The sequence below is a fragment of the Lathyrus oleraceus genome, chromosome 6 (genome assembly GCF_024323335.1).
Source record: "Lathyrus oleraceus cultivar Zhongwan6 chromosome 6, CAAS_Psat_ZW6_1.0, whole genome shotgun sequence".
NCBI classification, from domain to species: domain Eukaryota; kingdom Viridiplantae; phylum Streptophyta; class Magnoliopsida; order Fabales; family Fabaceae; genus Lathyrus; species Lathyrus oleraceus.
In genome coordinates this window covers 266450882-266459254 of record NC_066584.1, presented here as the reverse complement: position 1 = coordinate 266459254, position 8373 = coordinate 266450882, and the positions used below count along the sequence as shown (strand labels likewise).

The window sequence follows — 8373 nt, the reverse complement described above, 5'->3', positions numbered from 1 at the left end:
ACAACAAAACAACAACAACAACAACAACAACAACAACAACAACAACAACAAACAACAAAACAAACAACAACAACAAACAACAAACAACAAACAACAACAACAAACAACAACGACAACACCAACAACGACAACAAAAACGACAACAACAACAACAACAACAACAACGACAACAACAACAACAACAACAACAACAACAACAACAACGACAACAACAACAACAACGACAACGACAACAACGACAACAACGACAACAACAACAACAACAACAACAACGACAACAACAACGACAACAACAACGACAACAACAACAACAACAACAACAACAACGACAACGACAACGACAACAACAACAACAACAACGACAACAACGACATCAACAACAACAACAACAACAACAACGACAACAACAACGACAACAACAACAACAACAACGACAACAACGACAACAACTACGACAACAACAACAACAACAACAACGACAACAACGACAACAACAACAACAACAACAACCACTACGCCAAAAATGACTTTTAACAGCGCATCTTAGACAGCGCTTTTAAAAGAAAGCGCTGTCTAAGGTTAAAATTAAAAACAAACACGGAAAATGTTCCAAGAAAATAATAAAAGCGCTGTCTAAGGGGGGGTCTTAGACAGCGCTTTCTAAAAGCGCTGTCTAAGACCCCCCCTTAGACAGCGCTTTTAGAAAGCGCTTATAAATATAGACTTTAGACAGCGCTTTTGGTAGAGCGCTGTCTAAAGTCTTTAAATTAAAAAAAAAATTAAAACCAAAAGCGCTGTCTAAGGGGGGGTTTAGAAAGCGCTTTTGCAAAGCGCTGTCTTAGGCATACCTTAGAAAGCGCTTTCCACAAAAGCGCTGTCTAAGGTCTTATTAAAATAAAATTTCAGGATTCTATTTTCGTTCTCAGTCTTTTTGTTTTCCCTCTTCTTCACTCACCTCTCAGACACCCAAAACACGACATCCCCATTTTCCTTCAACTTTCGAAAACCCTATTTTCCACCTTCGAGGGTCCCTCCGCCGTCACCCAAACAAGCGACCGCCGCACTCGCCTCTCACCTCCGAACCTCCACCGTTTCCGCCACCGCACTCCTCATCTCAACAATCTCAACCGTGCCGATATTCCCAAAATTTTTTGTGTGTACTGTATTCTTGATTTTTTTTACACTGTTCCTGTTTTACCTGCAATGTTCCATTGCTTACTGTATCATTTAATATCATTATATATTGTTCAGGCCAACGCCAAGGCAAAGTTTGACGAAACTGTTGAAGCACATATAAAACCGGGCATCGATTCCAAGCGAACAGAACTGGTATGTTTCAAGATACTTCTTTTTCTTTTTTATTGTTTTTCTTGTGTTTGTGTGTTTTTTCTGAGCTAGGGTGATTCTATGAGTACCATGTAAATTTTAAAGCGCATATTCAATGAACAGAACTGGTGTGTTTGACTTGTGGACTTAAGTTCTTTAGGTTTGGCATATTCAATGAACTACATCCTATCTTCATTGATACTCTCAAAACTTGAGAGTCATATGCCCTTTGAAGACTAATTGTGTTAGGAGAGTTAGATTAGTAGTCAAAACAGTTAGGAAAATGTGTTATGAAAAATGTTAGTTAATAAGCTGTTAGTAATTAGAGGTGACATGAGTTAGAAGTCCATTGATCATGTTAGTTGAGGTTAGTATGGAAGTTAGAAATCATTATTGTGTTGATGGACGTTGCAATGATATGCTAAAGTTAATGATGCTTTGAAATCAATTTGAATGTTCATTGAAACTACTATGGAATATGGTTGGTTTATTGATTTTGAATGTTGATGTTAATTGAATTAATTCTAATTTTATTATGGTTAACTGTTTGTTGAAAATGCTATGCTAATCGGTTAGTTGTTGGTGTTACAAATGCAATGTTTAATGATAGTTGGTGATTTGGGAGTTGTTAGTTTGTGTATGTATGTATATTGAGTTGTGTATGTATATGTGTATGCAATTTGATTTTCTTTATACTTGCTTGGTATGCATGATGAATTTTGAAATGCATTGCATGTTGGGGCTGTCATGACTAGGCTTGGATTTAGATGTTCAATATTGTTCAAACTTCATGTTTCCTTAGTGATTATACTTGAAGATTGAATAGGTAGTTTTTTTCTTTTTAACTGTGAAAGTGTTGTTCATCTCACTTTCATTCTAAAGGAACAAGATTTCTCCCATAAAATGATTGAACGAACTCTAATATAGTTATAGGTATAGTTATAGGTATATTGTAATAGAAAAAGTTTGATTCTTGTAATATAAAAAATGAAAGTGATGAGGTAATTAAAGTTGGTATATTGGCGTATCGGATACGTTATTGAAGTTTATATTAACATTGGTTATGTATAGGTTTTTGAAGTTTAAAATGAATTAAAGCTTATAATTGTTAGGATATTCAAAGATACTACCTTAGTTATGTATTTTCGTCTGGATTAATTGTTTACTTTAATAAGTAGGAAAACCATGGATAAAACATGGATCTGTGCCGATCGAATGACCAAAGAGTACGAGAGTGGGGTTTTGGAATTCGTTAAGTATGCTGTTCAACACGCTGAAAACCCCAGACGAATGCATTGTCCTTGCTTGCGTTGTTGTTATATTGGTAAGGTTGACGCACATGGATTGAAATCGCATTTGCTGAGGCATGGAATTGATCAAAGTTATCAGTGTTGGATATTTCATGGTGAGAAAATTAACGAGAATGTTGAATCGAGTGGAAAAAGTAATACGACCTATGCTTCATACGACAAAGACACGGAAACATACGATTGTGATCGAGTTGAAGACATTGTAGAAGCACTGGAAGAAGATCTTCATGATTGTCCTGAAATGTTTGAGAGGATGGTAAGCGATGCAGAGAAACCGTTGTACAAAGGTTGCACTAAAATCTCAAGACTTTCTGCGGTATTAAAGTTGTACAACTTAAAGGCGGGCAATGGATGGTCGGATAAAAGTTTCACAGAGTTGTTGGCCCTTATGAGAGAAATGCTACCGGATGATAATGTTCTTCCTAATCGAACCTATGAGGCAAAAAAAATGTTGTGCTCTATTGGCATGAGCTATGATAAGATACATGCTTGTCCTAACGATTGCATTTTGTTTCGTAACGAATATGCAATGTTAACTGAGTGCCCTAAATGCGGTTTGTATCGATATAAGAAAAGATTATCTCCCGCAAAAGTCTTATGGTATTTTCCGATAATTCCGAGATTTAGGCGCATGTTTCGTAGTGAAACCGATGCAAGACATCTTACTTGGCATGCAGATGAAAGAATTATTGATGGAATGTATCGGCATCCGGCTGATTCACCACAGTGGTCGAAGATTGATAATGATTATCCTGAGTTTGGATCAGAAGCAAGAAACCTTCGATTGGCATTATCTACTGATGGAATGAACCCACATGGTCTTCAAAGTATCTCACATACCACATGGCCTGTGATTCTTATGATTTATAACCTACCTCCGTGGCTATGTATGAAGCGTAAGTACATGATGTTATCTATGTTAATCTCTGGGCCTAAACAACCAGGGAATGACATAGACGTATACTTGACACCTCTGATCGAAGATTTAAAGATTTTGTGGGAGAACGGTGTGGAGGTTTATGATGGATATAGGAAAGAAAGTTTCAATTTGAGGGCGATGTTGTTTGGCACAATTAATGATTTTCCAGCATACGGGAATCTATCTGGGTATAGCATTAAAGGTCAACGTGCGTGTCCTGTTTGTGAAGACGGAACCGATACGATTCGATTGGAACTTTGCCAGAAGAATGTGTTTCTCGGTCATCGTAGATTCTTACATTCTAAACATCACTACCGTGGGTGGAGAAAAGCATTCAATGGAGACACCGAACATCGTAGAGCTCCACCCGCATTGTCAGGTGAACAAGTTTTTGAAAAGGTGAAAGATGTGCGTACTGAGTTTGGCAAGCCTTTTGCACATAAGATTGTGAAAGGTGGGTGGAAGAAAAGGTCGATATTTTTTGAATTGCCATATTGGAAGTCTTTGTACGTGAGACATTTTCTCGATGTTATGCATATTGAAAAAAACGTATTTGAAAGTGTTATCGGTACATTACTCAATATAAAAGGCAAGTCTAAGGATGGCCTTAAAGCAAGGGAGGACATGTTAAAAATGGGAATGAGAACTGAATTAGCACCCGTGAAGAAAGGAAGACGAACATATCTACCACCTGCTGCTTTTACTTTATCTAGAAAGGAGAAAAAAAATTTGTGTAAGTCTCTGAGTGAAGTTAAGGTTCCAGAAGGATACTCATCTGATATCAGAAGACTTGTTTCTATGAAAGACCTCAAGTTGAAGAATTTGAAGACACATGATTGCCATGTTATAATGGAACATTTTCTACCGATAGGTATACGTTCTATTTTGCCAGAAAAAGTAAGAAGTGCCATAACTAAATTGTGTTTTTTCTTTAGGTCAATTTGTAGTAAGGTGATCGATCCCGAGATCTTACCAACACTACAAAAAGAGATTGTAATTACCTTGTGTGAGCTTGAAATGTATTTTCCTCCGTCTTTTTTTGACATAATGGTTCATTTAGTTGTTCATCTTGTGAAAGAGACACAGTTGTGTGGACCAGCTTATATGAGATGGATGTACCCTGCTGAACGGTATATGAAAATATTAAAAGGGTACGTGAAATCCCGAAGTCGACCAGAGGGTTGTATTGTTGAACGATACATTGTTGAAGAAGCTATTGAGTTTTGTACTGAATATTTGTCTAACGTTCAATCGATTGGACTCCCCAGAGCTCAGATTTTCGACAAAATGGAAGGTAAAAAATTAATTGGGAATAAAATTGTGACAATATCAAGGGATGAACGGGATCAAGTTCATTTGTATGTTCTGCACAATAATAATGAGGTTGAGCCATATGTTGAAATGCACAAGGATGTACTCCGAAGGTTAAATCCGAACAGAAATGAAAATTGGATAGTTATAGAGCACAATCAAAGTTTCATACAATGGTTGAAGGATCATATTTATTTGAAGCGCTCTTCAGATCCTTCTTCGGTAACAGAAATGTTGAGATGTTTGGCATATGGTCCAAGTTTGCATGTGTTTTCTCATAGCGCATATTCAATTAATGGATACACATTTTATACCAAAGAACAAGATGATAAGAGTACTATGCAAAATAGTGGTGTCACCGTGCTAGCTGAAGCAATGCATATATCAAGTATGAAGGACTTAAACCCCAAATATGCAAATTTGTCATATTTTGGAGTTATTGAGCACATTTGGGTGTTTGATTACGAGAAGTTTCAGATTCCCATCTTTGGTTGCAAGTGGGTGAATAGTAGTGGCATACGAATGGATAAGTCTGGATTTTTGCAAGTTGATCTTACTAGGGTGGGGTACAAAGATGAACCTTTTATTCTAGCATCTCAAGCTAAACAAGTGTTCTATGTGAATGACCCGAAGAGTACAAAATGGTCTATAGTGCTTTTCTCTAACAAAGTGACTGATGATAGCGGTGTCGATCAATGTGATATTGATGTTGAGAATGAGTCATGCATTAGACGGAATGAGTTGAATAGAAATGATGAAGTTGAGGATCTTATACCGGATGAGTCATATATAAGAAACGATCATAATGAGGGAATTTGGATCAATTCATCCGTACGCATTGCTAAGAAACAAGTGATTAATATTCCAACAAAGAAAAGAAAGAGATGTTAGTGACTTAGGTAAATTATCCATGGTTTCTTTATTTTTTTTTTCATTTGTTTTGATTATAAGTTATATGTGATAATGCATGATTTCATTATATTTTTGTTTTCAATTGCTTTGATTATAAGTTATATCTGATAATGCATGATTTCTTTATTTTTTTGTTTTCAATTGCTTTGATTATAAGTTATATTTGATATTTGATGGTTTCCTTGGTTTATTACAGGTTAGACATGGCTGATGACCAACATGAGGAAGTTAGTAAAGTATCCGCGGAAGAAGAAATTCGAAGAGGCATCACAGTAATGCGAAGGGTGGTCCAAGGAAGATCTCGAGGCATCATACTAGATGTCTCTTGGAACAACCAGGGACAACTTATAGAACCTAATGGGCATACCTTAACTAGTTTCATCGGTGCACTAGTAAGGAATGAAATTCCCATTACATGTGATGATTGGAGAAATAAAGAGTTGAAAGAGTCCAAAGAAAAAATTTGGAGTGAGATAAAGGTACAATCATTTGGCCCTTAATTATACGGTATCTATTATGTTTTTTCAATTACCGATACTAACTATCAATCTGTATGTTTTTCTTAGCGATGTTTTAACATCGAAGAAGAAAGAAGAGGGTTTTGTATGAAATTGGCCAGAAAGCTTCTTAGAGGGTTTCGGACATTTTTATCATCCAAGTTCCTTAAGGATGCGGATGGTAATTTTGTGGATGCGGAGCTTCCTAGAAAATATGAAAGTTTGATATCGGCTGAAGAATGGGAAGCTTTCAAATCCAAAAGACAAGACCCGACTTTTCAAAGAATAAGTGCTACAAATCGGGAAAGAGCATCAAGTCACGCATATCCGTACCGAAAAGGACGTGTCGGATATGGACGCTTAGAACAATCCATGGTAAGTATTTATAAATTGCGAAAACAAATTTGTTCATCATATATTAGTTTTATCTGATCAAATTGTATGACTTAATGTGTAGCTGCAGAAGGAGGAAAGTTCAGAAACATCTCTTCCTCAACATGTTTTGTGGAAGGAAGCCCGTGTGGGCAAATCTGGAGTTCCTCAAGAAGAAGTTTTAAACGTATACCAGAAATGTGTAAGTATAACATTTTTTCATTAATTGAATAACATTTTTATACACAAATATTTGACAAGTATACGGTATTCATCTGATTTTTCAGGAGGAGCTATCTCAGTCTCTATCTCCCGATGATACTAAGAGCATACTTAGTCGGGCATTAGATGTCCCTGAGTATTCTGGTCGGGTGAGGGGTAAGGGATTTGGAGTCACTCCGACCTCCCTCAGTGTTAAAAAAGGAAAGGCTCCTAGTAATCGGGAGCTTCATGCAAGATTGGAAGCCATGCAAGCTGAGCTTGATGCATTGAGGAGAGAAAGAGAGGCTAGCGCCTCAACGGTATACAGAGATGCTTCGGACAAAAACAGTATCAACTGTACCTTTCAGCCGAACATTCCAGAGGTAATTACATATAATTGTCTTAAATTGAACTATTTGCTTAAATTATGTATTTGACATATATACACATTAACGATTTCTTGTTATTAGTGGTTTTAGGGCATTTCCCATTGTCAGCTGTATTTGTCGTCACCATACTATCGGATGGTTGGCAAGGGAAAAGTGCATAACGTTAGCGGAGTATTACTCCACACTAGAGAGCTCCCTGCTGGATGTTTGAAGGTATCAGTTGATATTGCAGTTGAGCCGAATGCAGCATTACCATATCCTAGCGATGATTCGGATGCAACAACGGTGCACGAAGCAGTAGGTTCGTTTGTTGCATGGCCGACAAACCTCATATGCGTAGGATATGAGGTATGCTTAAAACTTATGTTAACTTTAATGTGTATATTCAAAGTTTAAAATTTATGCTTAAAATTTTACTTACATATTTTCCTTGGTTATGTTAAATAGACTCCCACAAAATCCAAATCAAAAGAAAATGAGGTTAGCAATGCCTCCGCACAACAAAAAAAGGAGGTTAGCAACGCCTCCGCACGGGTAAAAAGTTCTGGTGCTAAGAAGACCGTAGCTAGGAAAAAACCTACCACCAAGTATAGGTCGTGCCTCAGGACATTTCTAGAGATGACCGATATACCGACCGGAGGTGTTCGGAATGTACATATGGAGGTAGGGATTTTCGGCTTTGATTACGACCAAATGATTGGTAATGAAGACTTCATGCAAGTTTTTGGTCATGAAGAAATCGGCGTCAACGTTGTCAATACATATATTAGGTAAATCCGGTCTACTTTGTTTTATTAATTAAACAACTTATGTTAATGATGTTTACTTTATGTTAATCCGGTTTACTTTATGTTTCAAAAGAGGTGTTAATGATGTTTTTATATTAGGTTTTTGTATGACAAATTGATGCGCCCCAATGATTTGGACGAGTCATTCGGATTCTTAGCACCCGCGACCGTCAACTTAGGTTTAATCTTAAGTAGACCGCATACCGTGACGGAGTATGTTCTTCGGATCCTCATGGACAATAAAGATGCGGAGAAGTTGTTTTTTATACCGTTTAATACCGGGTTAGCATTTCATTCTAAATTCATCTATTATAATTATTTTCCAAGTTACCATCTAACATTTGCCTA

General features: G+C 36.9%; 1 pseudogene; it reads left to right on the top strand.

The window, feature by feature from the left end:
* The first annotated feature begins 309 nt into the window (after positions 1 to 309).
* The window catches only part of LOC127095098 (uncharacterized), an 11210-nt pseudogene continuing 3146 nt past the window's right edge, over positions 310 to 8373 (top strand).